General features: G+C 37.7%; 1 long non-coding RNA gene across 3 annotated transcripts in view; it reads right to left on the bottom strand.

The window, feature by feature from the left end:
• Positions 1-23,056, bottom strand: part of LOC144615135 (uncharacterized) — a 392,358-nt gene that overhangs the window by 68,423 nt on the left and 300,879 nt on the right. For all 3 annotated transcript variants that reach the window (XR_014136567.1, XR_014136568.1, XR_013553607.2), the window contains exon 10: positions 7,851-8,030. This is a non-coding gene — a long non-coding RNA (uncharacterized LOC144615135). The remainder of the gene's footprint in view (positions 1-7,850; positions 8,031-23,056) is intronic.

Below are 23,056 nucleotides of genomic sequence, written 5' to 3'. Positions count from 1 at the left end.
AAAGTGATTATACACATAGATTTTTTTTTTGGCCAGAACCCTACACTTTACTCATATATACTCATTACCCGTCTAAGTTTCCTGACCTCAGGATTTAATGTACTAACACTGCGTATTCATGCAATTCAAGTCACCAGTCCCCTACTCTTATTCTTTGTTGTTGTTGTTGTTGTTTTTCTGGGATACTTCATTTCTTCCAAAATACTTCCAGCCTCCCAAATCCTAACCAAGGTCATAGGTTTTCATTTCCCTTATTCTTTTTAGCTTTTATCTCATCTCTTCTTTCCTGTCCACTCATCCACTCTTGGGAAATTATTTCCCCATACTCACCAATTGTCATCATCACCATCATCATCAAAATAAAACAACAAATAACTAGGGAATGGTCCAAGATGGCAGAACAGCATGGAAGTTTTTTTGTTTTGTTTTGTTTTGTTTTGTTTTGCATCTCTCATCCCTGAAATGCAACCAGATCAATACTAAACCAGCTTGCACACCAAGAAAACTGATTTGAGGATTAACACAACAATCTGAACAACCTGAACCATAGAACTTGGCAAGTATGCAGTGCAGAGAGGTGAACTGGAGGAAAGAGAAACTGCAGAGGGCAGGGACCTGTTTTTGTTTGCATAAAGAGGACAGAGATAGGGAAGAGTAAGGGAAAAGCATCCCCTCCCCCATGAAAGGAGCTGGAAAGAAAAAGTCTGAGTGGAAACAGCCATAAGGGACTGAACAAAAAAGGGAGAAAGGAGAAAGGAGAGTGTTTAAATTCCATTAAGACTCTATAAACAGGGGAAGCACAGAGTCTGAAACTCCACAGCTCAATACCTGGTAGTGCTCTGGTGGGAGGGTGGATCCATGGGAGCAGAAAGTACGGTCCTTGGGGTCCTGGGCCACACAGGAAGTGGTTGTTCCCTTGCTGGGAGGTCATTTGATAGAGGCGGTGTGGCCTCCCACAGTCAAAGGTTCCAGCAGACCATGGAGAATGGCTGCATTCACTGCTGTTGGAGAGGATGTTAGGGGTGACCTGGTGGCAGATGTGTGTTGTGATTTGCCATAATCTCTGAAATGCTGCTGCTACATGATCTCACGAACTTTTTCTGGGGCAGGCTGGCACCCGGGCACAGTCTCTAGGCCTCTGCAGCAGCATGGTTGTGCGAACGTTCCTGCGAGTGGCCAGTACCCAGCCATTTCTCAGTGAGACCCTCCCCCAAAGGGTAGGAACGGGTCAAAGCCACAGTCACTCAGAAGGGAGGAGTTGGAAAACACAGCTCCATGTGAGATAAAACTCAGGAATGAGGTGCTGCCTGGCAGCCTGCTTAGTCACAGAGAGCGTAGGAGTGGAGAGTGGATGGAAGCTAGAGACGAAGGAGGGGTGCTTGATCACTGGTAGGGGAGAGTGCAGAGTTCTGATAATAGAGACTGAGTAGTTGGGTGACACCCCTCACTCGCATGCACATACACACCTACAAGCTTCACAGCAATCCACCCCAGTAGGCTAAGCAGCACCATCTAGTGGAAGATGGAGCCGTTACACTAAACCTCGCCCAACTGGGCCAACTGCACTCTTGAGGAACACTGTAAGTCTTTCTGCCTGCTTAGTTTATGGACTATAAAGTGCTTCATAGTTTGATTTCTAGGGGAAAACAATATAATTTTAATCGTACTTGATTCTATTCACTGATCCATCTAGTCAATTTTTTTTTCTTTTCCTTTCTTATTCTTGAATATAGAAAGAGAAAAAATTTATTTTTATTTTCAATCTTAAATAAAAATATTTTTCTTTAATTTTTTCTACCATATTTTTTATTTTTGTAAATTTTTTAAATTCTATTTTACTCCTACCATTCATTTTATTCCATTTTATGATATCCAGTTTTTCAAATTTTCAAACTATTTTCCTCTTATTTTCCTTTTTTTTCTTATCTTTCTCTTTTTTCTCTAATCTAATCAAGTTTTTTTCAACAACCTAAGAAGAAAACCACACCTAGGATCTAGCATCCATTATTTGATTTTTTTGTGTTGTTTTTAATTTTTTAATTTTAATTTTTTTTACTTTATTAATTTCATTTCTTCCTTCAAAATAACAAAATGAAGGAATTCACCCCAAAAGAAAGAAGAGGAAGAAATGACAGCCAGGGACTTAATCAACACAGATACAAGCAAGGTATCTGAACCGAAACTAGAATCATGATAATAAGAATATGAGATGGGGTCGAAAATAGATTAGAATCCCTTTTTGCAGAGATAAAAGAAGTAAAAGCTAGTCAAGATGAAATAAAAAATGATATAACTGAGCTGTAATCTCGAATGGATGCCACGGTGGCAAGGATGGAGGAAGCAGAGCTGGAAATCAGTGATATAGAGGACAAACTTACAGAGAATAATGAAGCAGAAAAAAGAGAACTAAGACAAAAGAGCACGATTTAAGAATTAAAGAAATCAGTGACTCATTAAAAAGAAATAATATCTGAATCATAGGGGTCCCAGAAGATGAAGAGAGAGAAAAAGGGGTAGAAGAGTTATGTGAGCAAATCATAGCAGAAACTTTCCTAAGCTGGGAGAAGACACAGACATCAAAATCCAGGAAGCACAGAGGACTCCCATTAGATTCAACACAAACCGACCATTAACAAGGCATATCATAGTCAAATTCGCAAAATACTCAGACAAGGAAAGAATCATGACTGCAGCAAGGGAAAAAAAGCCCTTAACCTACAAGGGAAGATATCAAGTTTGCAGCATACCTATCCATAGAATCTTGGCAGGGAAGAAAGGAGTGGCAGGATATATTTAATGTGCTGAATTGGAAAAATATGCAGCCAAGAATTCTTTATCCAGCAAGGCTGTCATTCAAAATAGAAAGAGAGATTAAAAGTTTCCTACAAACAAAAATTAAAGGAGTTTGTGACAACTAAACTGGTGCTGCAAGAAATTTTAAGGGGGACTCTGAGGGGAGAAAAGACAAAAACAAAAACAAAAAAACAAAACAAAAAGGCTCAAAAGCAACAAAGACTAGAAAGCACCAGAGAACACCACCAGAAACTCCAACTCTACAGGCAATGTAATGACAATAAATTCATATCTTCCAGTGCTCACTGTAAACATCAATGGACTAAAGCTCCAATAAAAAGACATAGGGTAACAGAGTGGATAAGAAAACACAATAGATCTATATGCTGTTTATAAGAGACCCATTTTAGACCTAAAGGCACTTTCAGATAGAAAATAAGGGGCTGGAGATCCATCTATCATGCTAATGGTCATGACAAGAAAGCCTGAGTAGTGATACTTATATCAGAAAATCTAGATTTTAAAATAAAGACTGTAATAAGAGATGAAGAAGGGTGTTATATCATAATTAAGGGGTCTATCCACCAAGAAGATCTAATAATTATAAACATTTATGCTCCAAACGTGAAAGCACCCAGACAAAGAAATCAGTTAATCACAAACATAATAATACCATAATAGTAGGGGACTTCAACACCCCACCTACAACAATGGACAGATCATATAAACAGAAAACCAACACTGAAACAATAGCTTTGAATGACACACTGGACTGGATGGACTTAACAGATATATACAGAACAATTCATCCTAAAGCAGCAGAATACACATTCTTCTCCACTGTACCTGCAACATTCTCCAGAATAGATCACATATTAGGACACAAATCAGTCCTCAACAAATATGAAAAGACTGAGATCATACTGGGCATATTTTCAGACCACAACACTATGAAACTCGAAATCAACCACGAGAAAAAATTTGGAAAGATAACAAATACTTGGAGACTAAAGAACATCCTACTAAAGAATGAATGGGCTAACCAAGAAGTTAAAGAAGAAACTAAAAAGTACATGGAAGCCAATGAAAATGATAGTACCCCAGCACAAAACCTCTGGGATGCAGCAAAGGCAGACAAGAGGGAAGCATATTGCAATCCAGGCCTTTCTAAGAAGGAAGAAACATCTGAGATATACAACCTAACCTTACACCTTAAAGATCTTGAAAAAGAACAGCAAATAAAACCCCAAACCAGCAGAAGACAGGAAGTAGTAAAGATTAGAGCAGAAATCAATGCTATCAAAACCAAAAATCCCAGTAGGACAGATCAATGAAATCAGGAGCTGGTTCTTTGAAAGAATTAACAAAATTGATAAACCCCTAGCCAGTTTGATCAAAAAGAAAAAGGAAAGGACACAAATAAATAAAGTCAAGAATGAAAGAGGAGAGATCACAACCAACACAGCAGAAATACAAACAATAATGAGAGAATATTACCAGCAATTATATGCCAAAAAAATTGACAATCTGGAAAAAAAAGGACAATTCCTAGAAACATATAAACTACCAAAACTGAAACAGGAAGAAATAGAAAATTTGAACACACCCATAACCAGTAAAGAAATCGAATTAGTAATCAAAAATCCCCCAAAAAACAAGAGACCTGGGTCAGATAGATTTCCAAGAGATTCTACCAAACATTTAAAGAAGAGTTAACACCTATTCTCTTGAAGATATTCCAAAAAATAGAAATGGAAGGAAAACTTCCAAACTCTTTCTATGAAGCCAGCATCACTTTGATTCCAAAATCAGACAAAGACCCACTGAAAAGGAGAACTACAGATCAATTTCCCTGATGAATATGTATGCAAAAATCCTCAACAAGATATTAGCCAACTGGATCCAACAATACACTAAAAGAATTATTCACCATGACCAAGTGGGATTTATACCTGGGATGCAGGGCTGGTTCAATATCTGCAAAACAATCAATGTGACTGATCACATCAATGGAAGAAAGAACAAGAACCATATGATCCTCTCAATAGATACAGAGAAAGCATTTGACAAAATACAACATCCTCTTTTGATGAAAACCTTCAAGAAAGTAGGGATAGAAGGATCATACTTCAAGATCATAAAAGCCATATATGAAAGACCCAACGCTAATATCATCCTCAATGGGGCAAAACTGAGACCTTTCCCCCTAAGGTCAGGAATAAGACAGGGATGTCCACTCTCACCACTGTTATTCAACATAGTATTGGAAATCTTAACCTCAGCAATCAGACAACACAAAGGAATAAAAGGCATCCATATTGGCAAGGAGGAAGTCAAACTTTCTTTTTAACAGATGACATGATACTCTTTTTGGAAAACCCAAAAGATTGCACCAAAAAACCCTACTAGACCTCATCCATGAATTCAGCAAAGTCTCAGGATATAAAATCAATGCACAGAAATCAGTCGCATTCCTATACACCAATAATGAAGCAACAGAAAGGGAAATCAAGGAATCAATCCTAGTTATAATCGCACCAAATCCCATAAAAGACATAGGAATAAATGTAACCAAAGAGGTGAAAAATCTATACACTGAAAACTATAGAAAGCTTATAAAAGAAATGGAAGAAGACACAAACATATGGAAAAATATTCCATGCTCCTGGATAGGAAGAACAAATATTGTTAAAATGTCTATACTACCCAAAGCAATCTACATATTCAATGCAATCCCTATCAAAATAACACCAGCATTCTTCACAGAGCTAGAACAAACAAACCTAAAATCTGTATGGAACCAGAAAAGACCCCAACAGCCAAAGAAATCTTGAAAAAGAAAACAAAAGCTGGAGGCATCAAAATCCCAGACTTGAAGATGTATTACAAAGCTGTACTCATCAAGACAGTATGTCACAAAAACAGACACTCAGATCAATGGAACAGAATAGAGAACCCAGATATGGACCCATAAATGTATGGCCAACTAATCTTTGACAAAGCAGGAAAGAATATCCAATGGAATAAAGACAGTCTCTTCAGCAAGTGGTGCTGGGAAAACTGGACAGCGACATGCAGAAAATGAAGCTGGACCACTTACTTACACCATACACAAAAAGAGACTCAAAATGGATGAAAGACCTAAGCATTATATTGGAAGCCATCAAAATCCTAGAGGAAAAAGCAGGCAAAAACGTTTTGATCTCAGCCGCAGTAACTTCTTACTCGACATGTCTCTAGAGGCAAGGGAAACAAGAGCAAAAATTTTCAACTATTGAGACTTCATCAAAATGAAAAGCTTCTGCACAGGGAAGGAAACAATCAGCAAAACTAAAAGGCAACTGATGGAATGGGAAAAGATATTTGAAAATGACATATCAGATAAAGGGTTAGTATCCAAAATTTATAAAGAACTTATAAAACTCAATACCCAACCAACAAACAATCCACTGAAGAAATGGGCAGAAGACATGAATAGACACTTCTCCAAAGAAGATATCCAGATAGGCAACCGACACATGAAAAAATGCTCAATATCACTCATCATCAGGGAAATACAAATCAAAACCACAGTGAGATATCACCTCACACTTGTCAGAATAGCTAACATTAACAACTCAGGCAACAACAGATGTTGGTGTGGATGCAGAGAAAGAGGATCTCTTTTGCTTGCTGGTGGGAATGCAAACTGGAGTTTCCTCAAAAAATTAAAAATAGAACTACCCTACAATCCAGCAATTGCACTACTAGGTATTCATACAAGGAATACAGGTATGCTGTTTCAGAGGGGCACATGCACCCCAATGTTTTTAGCAGCACTATCAACAATAGCCAAAGTATGGAAAGAGCCCAAATGTCCATCAATGGATGAATGGATCAAGATGTGGTATATATATGTGTGTGTGTGTATATATATGTATATGTATATACACACACACACACACACACACACACACATATATATATATATATATACATATATATATACATACACACACACAATAGAGTATTACTCAGCAATCAAAAAGAATGAAATCTTGCCATTTGCAACTATGTGGATTGAACTAGAGGGTATTATGCTAACTGAAATTAGTCAGAAAGACAAATATCATATGACTTCATTTATATGAGGGCTTTAAGATACAAAACAGATGAACATAGGGAAGGGAAGCAAAAATAAAATAAAAACAGGGAGGAGGACAAAACATAAGAGACTCTTAAATATAGAGAACAAACAGAGGGTTGGTGGAGGGGTTGTGGGAGAGGGAGATAAGCTAAATGGGTAAGAGGCATTAAGAAATCTACTCCTGAAATCATTGTTGCACTATATGCTAATTAACTTAAATGTAAATTTAAAAATTCATTAATTAATTAAAAAAAACAAATAACAGTTCACATACACCTGGTGTTTACCATGTGTGAAGAACTAAGGACAGTGCATGGATTAGTCTATTTACTTTTCACAACAAACTTATGAGGTCATTGCCACTGATTATTATCATCAGCTTTTACAGTTGAGAAGTCTGAGGCACAGAGATAAAGTAATTTAGCCACAGACACACAGCCATTTAGTGATAAAGCCAGAATGTGAGTCCGGATAGTCTGGCTCTGTGACTGACTGGGATACAATAATGGACTATGTGAGTAGAAATGATGTATGATAAACCCATAGAAACTTTTCTAGCAATCCTCCATGCACTTTTTTCTCCCTTCATCTGTCTCTGAATGATGATGATCCAGGATAGGAATGCGTAGCTCCAAGACGTGCATTAAACTGTTAAATGGGTGAAATTTTGAGGGTGAGAGATGCTAAAAAATAAAAAGCCTTTAGCTTCACAGCATAAAAGTAAGACAGTTTGTTTAGCACTCATTTATGGAAGAACCTTAGATCTGAAATTATAAGCCTGCTTGGTGGCAAATGGTATTAACAAGAAGACAATCTGGCTGGCCACAATGTTTTGTTTTGTTTTGTTTTTAAGTAGACACCCATATCCAGAAATTCTTAGCCCCACTGTCTTTGTGTCATAAGAATAGACCAGTTCCCAAAGTAGACGTACCTTAAGGTCATCTCAGACAAATTCCTTCAAGCACACAGATGCCACTGAGTCCTGGCAGCCACTTCCTTTCAGGGACACAAAGGAGGGGCCCAGACGCAACTCAGAGAGGGAAAGCTGGAGCTCCCATAAGTTGAATTGTCTACACACACTGGATCAGTTTAGAACCATAAATTCAGTGAACTGCAAATAAAGAAGAGCAAATTCAGGGGAAACTAAGATTAGATTGTTAGTTTGTATGTAACTTTTATTGTTAGAGAAAGAGAGTACGTGTTCAAAAGGCGGGGAAGGGGAAGAGGGAAAGAGAGAGAAAGAGAGAGAGAGACAGAGAATGAATCTTAAGCAGGCTCCATGCTTAGTGCAGAGCCTGACTGAGGCTCTATGACCCTGGAATCATGACCTGAGTCAAAATCAAGAGTTGGATGCTCAAACGACTGAGCTACCCAGGTGCCCCTTGGATGTAACTTTTAACATGTTTTTTGGGGATTTTTTTTTTGCTATACATATTTTTATAAATTTAACTTCATTTAAAAATATTCTCATATATTTACACATTTATGCAGTTTTATACAAATGCCTAAATGTGATCCTTGCATATCCTATCGTTTTTTGCTTTGTTTTCTTTTCTGAGTGCTAGAATTTTTCTTTCCCTCTTTATTCCCATTATCCCCCCTACCCTTCCCAGATTGTCATTTTTCCCTTGTTCTCCATGCTTTAAAAATAATATGCGGGGTGCCTGGGTGGCTCAGTTGGTTAAGCATCTGATTTCAGCTCAGGTCACGATCTCATGGTCTGTGAGTTTAAGCCCCTCATGGGGCTCTGTGCTGACACTTCAGAGCCTGAAGCCTGCTTCAGATTTTGTGTCTACCTCTCTCTCTGTTCCTCTCTTGCACTCGCTTTCTCTCTCTCTCAAAAATAAACATTAAAAAAACAATTATATGCAAATGCACACACTCAAATACATACACGAATATATTTACATGCACACAATGATAAATATACATATGACTCATATATAAATATATATACATATTATGTACACCTAGTGAAATATATGTACATATATCTACATCCATAAATCTGTACATATATATACATCTATAAATATATACATATATCTTGTGCTCTCAGTAAAGTTCTTTCTGTTCCTCCACAGTTTCATTTGTAGAACTGAAGAGGGACCCCCAGAACTCCTCCTCCTGGCACAATACACCCCCTGCATCCCTCCCTTAAAAGTCTGCCTCTTGGGTGATCAGGATAATGCCATCACTCTCATCCCTGTGCAGTGGGTAGCCACAAGCAGCCCAAGGATCCCAGGCTTATTATCATCAGTCTGGGAGCTACACTTGATTTTTTCCATTCTGTACAATTCTTTCTCCCCACTTCCCCTGTGCTCTCTGGAGCTTACAGTCTGTCCTCAACAAAATCCACTGTCTTCCCATTCCCTTCTGTGAATGTTTCCTTCACCTAGGTATTAGTTTCCTGCAGCTGTTATAAATTACTGCAAAGTTGGTGACCTAAAACAGAAATTTTCTCTCTCCATTCTCAAGTCCAGAAGTCCAAAATCAGTATCACTGGGCTGAAATTAAAGTGCTGGTGGGGCTGTGTTCCCACCAGAGGCTTTAGGGAAGAATGCACACCTCACCTGGCGACTGCTGGCATTGGTTGGCTTGTCACATCACTCCAAACTTCAAGGGAAGTTATTTTCAAATCTCTCTCTGGTCCATCTTCATGTCACTATCTCTGTGTACCTTTCCTTCTGTGTTACATCTCTCTGACCCTCTCTTATAAGGACGCATGTGATTGACTGCATTCAGCGCCCACCTGGATAATCCAGGATACTCTCTCCATCTTAACAATTACATTTGCAAAGACTCTTTTTCCAAATAAAGTAACAATTACAGGTTTGAGGGATAATGGCTTGGTATCCTTGGAGGCCTTCATTTAGGCAACATCAATCTGCTTGCCCTGTCTCAAACCTGATGCTTCCCCAAGAATCTGCTTCTTCTTCAGGACCCTCCAAATGTAGCTAGTTTTTGTTTGTTTGTTAGTTTGCTTGCTTGCTTGCTTGCTTGTTTTGTTTTGTTTTGTTTTTTTAAATCTCACAGCCCAGAAGTGAGGTAAGTGTCCTCCTTGATTCTCCTTAACAACATTGTCCCTCTCTTCTTCCAAAACATGCCAACTTCAGGGTCATGGCTTGGTTCATAGGTTGGAGTCTCACATCAGCCTCGCTGCTGTCAGCACGGAGCCTGCTTCAGATCCTCTGTCTCCCTGTCTCTCTGCCCCTCCGCTGCTCACACACTCTTGCTCTCTCAGAAATAAAAAAATATATATATTTAAAAAAAACCATTCCAACTTCAGAGCTCATGCTAGCATACTATACCATCCATCCCTCCTTTAGCCATCATCCACAGACCCTCAAGCTACTCCTGAAGAATTTTATATTGTTTGCTCTGACTCCTCCTAACACTACTCCTACTATAATTCTTGGTGATTTCAATGTCCATGCCTGCAGTCTTTCCAGTTTCTCAGTCTCTGAACCTTCCCTCTCCTAGTAGCTTATAACTTTACCCCATCTCAGCTTTTCAGTTCCATGATTATATACTAGGTCTTGTCAATACTAATCCTAATAATACTAACACTAACAAAAAACTGTATCCCCTTCACAATCTCAAATTTTAAGCACTCTACTCTTTGACCTATATTTTCAGCTAATTCCCTCTAATACCCCAACTCCAAAAAAGCTCTGATCTATCTGGCTAAATGGCAATATATAGAAAACTGTGAAGGATATTATCCTGTCACCATTCATTATCCTTTACCCCTTGTAGGTCATACAGAGCCAATCTTTGTGTCACCCTACCCTGTCTATGTTCAAGTCTCTGCCTAGTCCAGATGTGTACCTTGGCAGCTGATTGTGGCTGGGGAAAATCCTCAGATGACTGGGCTCACTTTGAATGTATCACCTCAGGGGCGCCTGGGTGGCTTAGTCAGTTCAGTGTCCAACTTCGGCTCAGGCTCACAGTTCGTGAGTTTGAGCCCCACATCGGGCTCTGTGCTGACAGCTTGGAGCCTGGATCCTGTTTCAGATTCTGTGTCACCCTCTCTCTCTGCCCATCCCCCGCTTGCTCTCTCTCTCTCAAAAATAAATAAGCATTTTAAAATTAAAAAAAAAAATTAATGTATCACCTCAAGAAGAGCATTGGTGCTGATGGAAAATCCCACTGTATAGTTCTTCCCCTTGCCATTCCTCTAGATGATTACCCATACCTTTCCTCTTCAAACTGCCAAGATTTCCCTCAATCTTCACCCTCAGCTGACAACCTTACTTCTGTACTTCACTATGAAAATACAAGAAATTAGAGAACATCTTCCACACACTCGCATCTGCCAACACCCAGGATCTGTTCTGCATCTCTGCCTCATCTATGATTCAGGAACCATTATCACCTCCTCAGACCATTCCCTTCATCTGTGCACTAACATCCATTTCCACTTAGTTACCTTGAAGCATCACTCTAGTGGTTGCCTCCTCTCTCTTCCATCATGAATTTTCCCCTACCGGATGGCTTTTGTTAGCATACAACTAATCTGAAATATCTACCATCTTAAAAATCAAAACAAAACAAAGCATCCCCTTCCAGCTACTGCTATATTATTATATTGACCTTTCTCATTTATTTATTTTCTATTATTTTATTTGAGAGAGATGGAGAAAGAGAGATCAAGAGAGCCCACACACTAGTGAGGGAGGGGCAGAGGGAGAGAGAATCCTAAGTAGGCTCCAAGCTCAGTCCTCAGTGCAGAACCTGATGTAGGGCTCCATCTCATGACTGGATCAACTATGAGATCGTGATCTGAGCTGAAATCAAGAGTTGGAGCCTCAACCGACTGAGCCACCCAGGCGTCCCTACTCTTTATCCTTTAAATCAAAGCTCTCTTAAAAGATATGACTGTTGTTGTCCCTTATTTCCCTTAGTCTCCTATTCTGTCTTGAACCCTCTTCAATCAGGCATCCATCCCCAGCGCGCACGCACACACACACACACACACACACTCCAATCTTGAAAACAGAAATGCATAAATGATTTCCACGTTACTAAAATAAATTTCCTCATCCTATCCTATCTAGCAGCAACTTTGACCACTCATCTTTCTGAACCAATTTCTTTATCTGGCTTCCTTGCACCTGCTCTCTTGTTTCTCTTTCTACTTCACTTAATGGTCATTTTTCTCAGTCACCTTTGCTGGCTGCTCCCCAATCTCCAAACTTTGGCCTTTGACTTTTTGGTCACTATTCTATGCCCAGTGCATAGAATCACATAGAATGAACAAATATATAGGATATTTTTTAGTTTTATTCTAAGAAAATAGGGCCATATCCTTCACAGTTCTCTATGTATTGCCATTTTAATGCAACAACACTTCATGGAAATCACTTTGGGGTGATTGGTATAGCTCTATTTCATTTCATAGTGTTATATACTATGGAGTGGATATGCAAAAATTTATTAAAACATTTGCATGTTATGGGAAAGTCTTTGCATCCAGTTCTTTTGTGATGAATAATGTGGGAATTAATATCCTTCCACTTTTATTCCGGTTTCCCAGAAGCAGAATTGTTGGAACCAAGGAAGCATGTACATTAAATGATAACTGTTTTAGGACTGCTTCCCACAAAGCCTGTTTTAATTGCTGTTTTTTGCCATCATGGCTCTCTAATGCTGTATTTGATAGGTATTTTGATTCTTTCAAATGTTAGCTAGACTGATATGTAATGACTGTTCCTTTAATTGGCATTTCCCTGACTAATATATTTAAGCAGCATGACTTAGAGGTAGAAACACTGGCTCAGATGCCAGACTTTCTGGATTTTAATTCTGATTCCAACGCTTACTAGCTGTGTGACCTTGGACAATTCTCTTAACCTCTCTGTTAAGAGAGGTTTTTCATATGTCAGAAGGAGATAATAGGAACTACTACTTCATCTGTTTTATTTTTGTGGAGATTAAATGTGTTCATGTAAATCAGAGCAGTAACTTGTACAAAGTAAACTGTCAATAGATATTGCTTTTTATTATTACTCCTCCTCCTACTACTATCATTATGATATCTTATGTTTCTATTGCAAATCTGTGAATTAAATCTTATTTCCTCTGCCCACTTTTTGATTGGGTTATTCATCCCCATCACATCAAGTTGTAAATACTCTGTGTGTGTTGTAAATATGAACACTCTGTTAGTCACGATAGGCTATGTTACATCATGTTAAAACATCTCAATGGCTCAGCACAATAAAAGTTTATTTCTCAACTTGCCAAAGTTTCTTATAGGTCAAGAAGTCCTCCTTCACCTTGTAGATATTATATCCAGGAAATGTTGCTTCCAAAATCATCATAGCAGGAAAAGAGATATGGAGGGTTGTGGCAGGCACCTCTTGGTTTTCACACACTTATGTAATCCTCTCCTCCTGCATAGGTTGGATTTAGTGGCTCAAATATAGCAAACATAGTGTATTAGAGATGATGGGAGGTCATATTTTAGATTAGGCTGAAAAAAGACCATGCTTCTCAATTGTGCCTTGCTTGTGTTCATTCTGAGAGAAGCCAGCAGCCCCACTTGACAAGGAACTGAGAGAGGCCTTTAGCCAATAAGACAGCAAGGAACTGACATCCTCATCCAACAGCCTCTGAGGAACTGAATTCTGACAACTACATGAATGAGTTTAGAAGTGGATCCTTTCCTAATCAAGACTTCAGAGCACCAGCCAACAATCTGGTCACAGCCTCTGAGAGATCTTGAACCAGAGGGCCTAGTCAAGCCTCATCCAGACTCTGGACTTACCATAGCTGTGAGGTAATAAATGCTTGTTGTTTTATGCCTCTAAATTTTAGGGTAATTTGTTATACAACAAATAACTAATGCAAGGATAGAACAGGATATTTTCAAGGCCAGCAAGTGGCTTATGTCATATCTGTCCATACCACACTGGCCAGAATTTAGTCTCATGGCCCCAGTTGTGGTTAGGAAGAGAAATTGGGATGCTGAACACACAGAGTTTTCTGTGCTATGATTTCTTCCTGTGCTCTTTGCAAATATTTTTTCTATATCTATTTTTTGTATCTTATCTCTGTTTATGTTATCTTCTGTTACATAATATATATATATATTTTCATTTTTTCACAGAGATATCCACATCTTATATTTTCTAGCTTTTGGTTTTCCAGAATTGGTTAAGTTGGTCTCCGTTAGCACTTGATTGGGTAAAGTACAATAAATTCTACTTTATTCTCTTACAACATTTCTATTGCGTTATTTTTTAGATAGTTTTTAATTCATATGAAATTTACTTTTGCGTTTAGAGCATAATTTAATTTTCTTTCACATGGATAATGATAATAATATCATTTATAAATAACCCCCTGCCCACCATACACACACTAAATTGAACTACCAACTTAGTCACATGTATCAATTTAGTCATCATATAGACTGGGATCTAATTCTAGATTCCCTTTCCTGATCTGCTAATCTAGTGTCTATCACTGTGCCAACACAATATTGATTCTGTTACAATGGCTTCCTATAATTTTTTGATATCTGTTAGGCAGGACCTCAACCCCATTGCTCTCTTTTTCATTTTTTTTGACTACTTTTTGGCAACTATTCTTCAATATAATTTTTAATATTCTTTTATCTAGTATCCCACATGCACCATAAATAACAACAAAAGTATATCCTGGGATTCCAACTGGAATTGTATTATACTTCAACATTAATTTGAAGATAATATTTATATGATACACTGTTTATTCTTCTTTCTCAAAAAAGATAGCTTTTAATTTTCCTATTTATTATATAAATATAATTATAAATATTTGTGAATATTATTTATATATTATATATATTGTACAATATTATATATATAGTAACCATTGTAGTATCCATCAGGTTTTGGCCCTTTTGTATCGTTTCCTGTTCTGCCTTTTGAACCACATATAATTTTTATCTTTTTCCCATAGTGTTTCTTAGTTTATTAGAGGAAAATCACACATCTTTCCTGTGCCTTACTCATCTCTAGTTTAAAGAAACAATGCCTTTACTATCGCTTATTGTACATTGAAAGGCACGGAGTCTATTGGTCATAGACCATGTAGTGTATTGACTAAGCCTACCTGGGTTTAAAGCTCAATTCTATCACTTTCTGGCTTTGTAATTTGGGGCAAATTATTTAATTCCCTTGTACCTCATTTCCTCAACTTTAAAATAGGAATGATAATATTTCTTACCCCACTGGTTGGTTGTGAAGATTAAATGAATTAGTGCATAAAAATAATGGAATAATGCTTAGCACAGAGTATGAATTGAGAAGGATTTGTCTGTTTTCTTTTTTTGGACTTCGTTTTATTTATTTATTTAATATGAAATTTATTGTCAAATTGGTTTCCATACAACACCCAGTGCTCATCCCAACAGGTGTCCTCAATACCCATCACCCACCCTCTCCTCCCTCCCACCCCCCATCAATCCTCAGATTGTTCTCTGTTTTTAAGAGTCTTTTATGGTTTGGCTCCCTCCCTCTCTAACTTTTTTTCCCTTTCCCTCCCCCATGGTCTTCTGTTCAGTTTCTCAGGATCCACATAAGAGTGAAAACATATGGTATCTGTCTTTCTCTGTATGACTTATTTCACTTAGCATAACACTCTCCAGTTCCATCCACATTGCTACAAAATGCCAGATTTCATTCTTTCTCATTGCCACATAGTATTTCATTGTGTATATAAACCACAATTTCTTTATCCATTCATCAGTTGATGGACATTTAGGCTCTAACAGGCACATGAAAAGATGCTCAATGTCGCTCCTCCTCAGGGAAATACAAATCAAAACCACACTCATATACCACCTCATGCCAGTCACAGTGGCTAACATGAACAAATCAGGAGACTATAGATGCTGGCGAGGATGTGGAGAAATGGGAACCCTCTTGCACTGTTGGTGGGAATGCAAACTGGTGCAGCCACGCTGGAAAACAGTGTGGAGGTTCCTCAAAATATTAAAAATAGATCTACCCTATGACCCAGCAATAGCACTGCTAGGAATTTACCCAAGGGATACCGGAGTGCTGATGCATAGGGGCACTTGTACCCCAATGTTTATAGCAGCACTTTCAACAATAGCCAAATTATGGATTTGTCTGTTGTCTTAATGGTAGTGGTAAATAATTGTTAAAATTTAATTCTCATTATTTATATCTGCGTCAGATACAATTATCTTCTTGTACAAAGGAAGAAAAAGTAAGAGTCAATTGTTATCTACATTTAATAAAGTAAAATATTTCTTATATCCAAAAGGATTTATTAATATGAATGGTTTTGATTATTTGCTTTTGGTATTAAAAAATGCTGTATTTTTTTACCACTGTTTTCTTAGCAATTCTGATAGTGCTCAATGCAAATTTATTTTTGTTCCCTAGTGAAATTTTAATGATTCCTTCAAGGAATTGTTGAAACTATTCATCAACAGTAAATCAACTATATACATATATATATATTTTTATTTTTTAAATGAAGTTATCTGCCTTCTTGTTAATTTTTCAATACTATCATTGAGGAAAAGACATGCAAGTCTTGCTTTAAACTGTTTATGGGTGTTCCTGGATGGTGTGTTAATTAGCCTTATGTACCTGAACTATTGTGGCGGTACCATGAATTGTGTATCATTATTCATCCCAGGGACACAACCCCAAAGCACAGGGAAGGTCAAGTGTGTCTGAAGAAAGGGAAATTATAGAAAAATGTTTAAATTTTTTTCTCTACATCATTATTTTGCTTGTTGTTATGGTTCAGTATGATATTGCTTATGAGACAGCAAGGGAATTTCCTTCTTATCTTTCTTAAAGCATACCCAGTGGTCATAGCATTTATTCAACAAGTAATTGTTGAGTGTGTTCTAGCCATTGTTCAAAGAACTGGGGAAACAGCATGAAGAAAACAAACAAAAACAAACAGCGCTGCCAAAAGAAAAGTTTCCACTTTTTAGGAATGGAATTCAAACAATAAACAAGTAAATAAATTAATAATATAATACCCAGGAGTCATAGATAATATGCCTATCCAGAGCTGGCCACTCTAAGTAGGTATTATTGAATAGGGACTTATAGGAAGCCAGGGAACCAGTGCCACAGAAGCCTGAATGAAGAGTGTATAGACAGATCATTAAGATTACAAATGCCCTTAGTATATTTGAAAATTGGCAAGAAAGTCCATGAGGCTGAGCACATGGGCATGGTGAAGAGCTCTGGGAAATAAACTTAGAAGGAAGCCGGGGGCCAGATCCTGCAGGTCCTTGTAGATCAGAATAAGAACTCTGGGTATCATTCGACATGTGAAAGGAAGACATTGAGGAGTGGAGGACAGGCAGAGAAGAGTGGTGATTTCCATTTTAAAAAGATATTATCTGTATTCTTTTATTTGCCAAAATTATTATCTCCTCAATCTCCACCTTTACCATGTCTTTACCAGAACCTGAGTAAAGCTGAAAATTTGCTCCACTCAGTAGTGGGGAATGGTGATGGTGTTAAGCATCTCCATCTAAGGCATGGAATTGGCTGGGTGACTCTGGAGCCAGTTCTAACTCCACATAAAAAGATCATCTGGGTCTTGTTGAGGTCTCTCTACGGAAATGGAAGTTAGAACTTCTGGCTTCACCTTGACTGAATATTTAGGCCACAATTATAAGCAAGTCTTTTTTCAGTTTTTCCCCCTTTCATTCACCTATTCAACAAGCATATAATGAACATGCACTGTAAGCCATTGGTATGCTAAGCACTGGAGATACCACCATGAAGGAGATAGACAAGGTTTCTAACCTCACAGCACTTTTAGTATCGACTTACATATGACTCTAGGGCATGCTGTTTGAAGACCGATGTAGCCAGACCTACTCTCCTAGTTTCATGAAGTACCATTTTATACCAATGTATTATATTAGATCAGCCTGGCCACTTGAACCCTCAAGTGCATTTGCCAGGTGTCTATATTTATAACAATGAAATGACTGGATTTATAGTCATTAGTAAATATACACTCTGTAGCATGCTCCTGGTAGTAGTATCACCTTCAGGCAAAAGACAGTTTAAATTATGCTTCTAAGTGAAGGTACTTTGCCATTGGCACATTGGCCATTCATGTATTATGTCTTTACTAATCTAACACTTTAAAAAGAACTTACTAAATCAAAACGAAGCATTCAAAGACACAAAGGCAATCATGTCTTATGAACTAGAATATATGTAACAGGACTAAAATTTCACTGTCTTCTAAGAAGAGCCAGTGATTCCTTCAAGCAGGAATAGGCACATATTCCACGTAAAGTTTTGCTTTTTCACCCCAAAGAACCCCAACCAACACTATCCTCTGAAAATATATGGCATATCTGACCCACCAGCACAGGATCTCATCAGAATAGAAACTCACTTTAGAGTAAAAGGGGAGTGGGCCCATGACCATACACTGGTCATACCACACCAACCAGAAGCTGCTGCCTGACAGCAGCATGGCTTAAGTGCTAATTCAGTGCTAATTCATCCTTTTACAAGGATGGGGCACCATCCTCCAGGTCACTGTATATACCTTAAATCAAAGAACTTTATTTGGAACTGTGTCTCAAATGGAAAGAAAATGATTGGTCCCAGAATTAGGAGGTAGAAACAGGAGTAGCTCTACTTATCATCATTCCCAATAACCAACTGGAGGAATTTGTGCCTGTTGTCCCAACAACCCTGGTCTACTTAAGGCTTGTTAAGTCTTGGTTCCTTAAGAGAGAATATTTCTACAAAGACACAGAAAAAAAGTCACGACTGATGCCTGGGCATTTCAGGCTCCTTGTCACCAGAGACTATTGAACATGAAAAGGAATCATCATCTTGGCAAGAATTTTTGACTCTGATCATCAGCAGGAGGAAGGGTTGGTATTAACACAATAGAGGAATATTGACATGTGTGTGACCCAGTTGGGCACCACTTGGTATACCCTTGCCCTATTTTGATGGAAAATGACAATTCTCAGGCAACCTCAGTCTGAAAAGTGCATGGTAGCCAGCCAAGACTGCCAGAGGTGCTTCGTGATGGTAAAAGGAATATGGAATGGGTAGTAAAGGAAAAGGCAAAACAACATGATGAGTCTCAGTTGTGACCTTTAGATCAGTAGAACTGTAGGAGTTACAGCCAGCACCATTAACCTTCTTCTGACTTTTCCCTCAGAAGAGACACCCATCAGAATCCTGGAGGAGCTGCTCCTTGAACATATATGAAGTGGATGAGCATAGCATCGGGATGCACCTCCTTGGTCTCCCTTCAAGGAAGGACTTGTTAATGAAACTACTGGGGAGGACTGCTGGCAGAGAGTTTACAGCTATCAGTCTCTTTGGGGATTGCTTCAGCTGCAGAGAGCTGCTTAGCCAAGGTCACATGTGTCTCAGGGCTGTGCGATCAAGGAAGGAGCAATAAGAGACCAGCCATTTTGGCCCAAAGCAGAATATGTCAGATGATGTGGCAGAAGCTATCTTTGGACCCACTTGACTTCTGTATTTGACCAATCCTGCTTCTTTCCTGTCTCTTTTACAGGAGTTGATCCCAAGGATAATCCTTAGTAAGCCTCCCAACCACTGAAATTGTCTGGGTCTGCTTCCTCTGAAAATTGTCTACTACTTTAAATGGAAAATCAATTCATTCCAGTAACTGGTTGGCTTTCTTTCATCCATTTCATGGAATCAAAGTTAAGCTCTTGGAAGTTCATTCTGTCTTATTGTGATCGTGACTGTAAGTGCAGTTAAGAAGTTCACCATTAAAAGTAAAGTTACTTGTTTTGTGGGGAAAATATGAATACAAATCTTGGTGGAGCATAGAGAGCATCATTATAAAAACAATATTAATACTCAATTAAGAAACTCATGACACAGAAATATATGTGGAGTTTGTTGTAGTGTACTCTTAATTGAGGGGCTGGCAAATTTGTGTCTTGTAAAGTGCCAGATAGTAAACATTTTAGGCTTTGCAATCTGTATGGGTTTTGATGCAATTACTGAATTCTACTGTTCAGTGCAAAAGCAGCAATAGAAAAATCCATAAACAAAAGAGCATGGATATATTCCAATAGAACTACATTTACAAAAACAGGCATAGTTCCAGATTTGGGCAGAGTGTTGTAGTTTGCCAACCTCTGCCTTAATTCATCAGCATCCAAATGAGCTCTAAAATTTTATCAGTCAAAATAGAACTTATGCTTAAAATTTTAAAATATAATTCTACAAACCAGTAAAAGTACTGAGGGTAAAATTTTTATTTTGATGAAATTGATGTCTTATACAAAAAAAAAATGCTATAGCATGGCTTATAGCATTCTCTCTTTGTACCCAACATCAATTATATTTTATGTGTTTCAACATCTAAATAAATATTTTTGATATTAATTGAAGTGTTCTAAAATGGTATTAAGATTATTTTTACATGAGTTCTTTAAATTTTGACTGTATTTTGTTCCAAATTACTTTGAAGATTTTAATCAAAATGTTCATAAATGGGGTGCCAAAAAGTCCAGTGTTTGAAGCTTTCAGTGTATTGCAATTACTGCAAACAAAGCATGCAAGAAACCAGATACTGAAATTTATCCTTGTAAAAGCAAGAGAGAAACTGAATCAATTAACTTTTTAGAGCTCAATGCACAAGATATAATTTTGAAATTCAATAATTGTACTTTTGAGTATCTCAATTTATGGGAAAAATCTTTTTCTGAAACTCCTATTTTTAATTGAATATATATTCAACTAAAAATACATATATTTTTCATCAAAATAAAATGAAATTGAGAAGGCCTATGATTTTGCATCATGCAAGTTTTGTGAAAAGAATTATGAATAGTGGCAAGTTACCTGGCAGGTTTTATCCTGTAAGAATATTTATTGAAGAAAGATACTTTAAATGAAGGGGGAATAAATCTATACAAATTTGGGCTAAAGTACTTGCACATTAAAAAAACACAAAATTTTCCCCATGCAGCAGAAGTTTTCTGAGTTTATTAGGTAATAGCACTAATAAGGACAAGTTTTCTTTAATTAAAACTTTGTATTTTATAGGAAAGAGACAAGAGTACCAAATTTATTAATCCTAAAGTGCAAGTTTGAAAAATATTGTTGGCAGTTAAAAAATAAAAATAATTATACCATATGGAAAAATATAACCTTCAGAAAAATACCATTGGCAATATTAAAAATGGACACAGCTAAGAAATTGATTAAAATGGATGAATAGGTACACTAACAATTATTTTACTTGTAATCACTGTAAAAAGAAGTCTTTAACAATTTTGCTTTATTTTACATGTATTTTATTTTAGAAAGAATTTAATTTTTGTTTTTTTTTTTTTAATTTTTTTTTTCAACGTTTTTTTATTTATTTTTGGGACAGAGAGAGACAGAGCATGAACGGGGGAGGGGCAGAGAGAGAGGGAGACACAGAATCGGAAACAGGCTCCAGGCTCCGAGCCATCAGCCCAGAGCCCGACGCCGGGCTCGAACTCACGGACCGCGAGATCGTGACCTGGCTGAAGTCGGACGCTTAACCGACTGCGCCACCCAGGCGCCCCAGAAAGAATTTAATTTTTGAAAGTAGTTTTGAATAGAATGGCTTTACAGTCCAGTTAAAATAGTAAACCAATTTGCAGTCAATCTATATGTTTTAAATTATGTAATTTTAATTGATTTTAGTGTTCCTTTTTATTTTCAAACTATATAATATAAATTATTGTCATCTTTGTAACAGTGATCAACAAAACCAAAGGATCGTTAGAACTCATGCTGTCTTCATGGCAAAGAATGAGAGAATTCTAACAATTTTCATTAGATATCTCTGATCATGTTACATATAATCTCATCTGATCCTCATCTAATCCTAATACCTATTCTAGGTATTTTCTCATTTAAAAATCCAAGGAAAACAAGGTTTAGAAAGGTAAATTGCTAAAGATAATACAAGTATTAATTTATAAGGACAGAATTAAAACTTTCCTTCACTTATCTCTAAAGTCTACACTCTCAATTTTTAGGTCATAATGTAGAGGCCAGATATTCATCTTATCGTTTTTTTTTTTGAGAGAAAGAGAGGGTGCAAGTGAGTGAGGGAGAGAGAGAGAGAGTGAGAGAGAGAAGAGAGAGAGGCTCACCCAAAGCGGGGCTCTTGCTCACCTGAAGTGGGCTTGAACTCATGAACTGTGAGATCATGACCTGAGCCAAAGTTAGATGCTTAACAGACTGAGCTACCTAGGCACCCCTCATCTTATTATTAAAATCATATTTGTTATCTGATTATAAAATTGAAAATACAGAAAATATTTTTTAAAAATATCTTTAGGGATACAGGAGTGCTGATGCATAGGGGCACATGTAGCCCAATGTTTATAGCAGCACTTTCAACAGTAGCCAAATTATGGAAAGAGCCAAATGTCCATCAACTGATGAATGGATAAAGAAGTTGTGGTTTATATATACAATGGAATACTACTTGGCAATGAGAAGGAATGAAATCTGGCCATCTGCAGCAACGTGGACGGAACTGGAGGGTATTATGCTAAGGAATAAGTCAGTCAGAGAAAGACAGATACCATATATTTTCACTCATATGTGGATCTTGAGAAACTTAACAGAAGACCATGGGGGAGGGGAAGAGGAAAAAAAAAGATACAGAGAGGGAGGGAGGCAAACCATAAGAGACTCTTAAATACTGAGAACAAACTGAGGGTTGATGGGGGGCAGGGGAGAGGGGAAACTGGGTGATGGGCATTGAGGAGGGCACCTGTTGGGATGAGCACTGGGTGTTGTATAGAAACCAATTTGACAATAAATGATATTTAAAAAAATCTTTAGTAATACCCAGAAATAACATTAGTAGTACTTTGGGTTATTTCCTCAATGATTTTTTTAAAATTTATTTTGACAGAGCATGCATAAGCACATGAGCAGAGGAGGGGCAGAGAGAGGGAGAGAGAGAGGAAGAGAGAGAGAGAGAGAGAGAGAGAGAGAGAGAGAGAGAGTCCTAAGCAGGTTCCATGCTCAGTGCAGAGCCTGATGCAGGGAAGGGGGCTTGATCTCATGACCCTGAGATCATGACCTGAGCCAATGTCAAGGTCAGATGCTCAACCAACTGAGCCACCCA

This window comes from Panthera onca, chromosome F2, assembly GCF_046562875.1.
Source record: "Panthera onca isolate mPanOnc1 chromosome F2, mPanOnc1 haplotype 2, whole genome shotgun sequence".
In the NCBI taxonomy this organism is placed as follows: Eukaryota; Metazoa; Chordata; class Mammalia; order Carnivora; family Felidae; genus Panthera; species Panthera onca.
The sequence above is the reverse complement of the archived record's forward strand: the minus strand, read 5'-3'. Positions and strand labels throughout refer to the sequence as shown.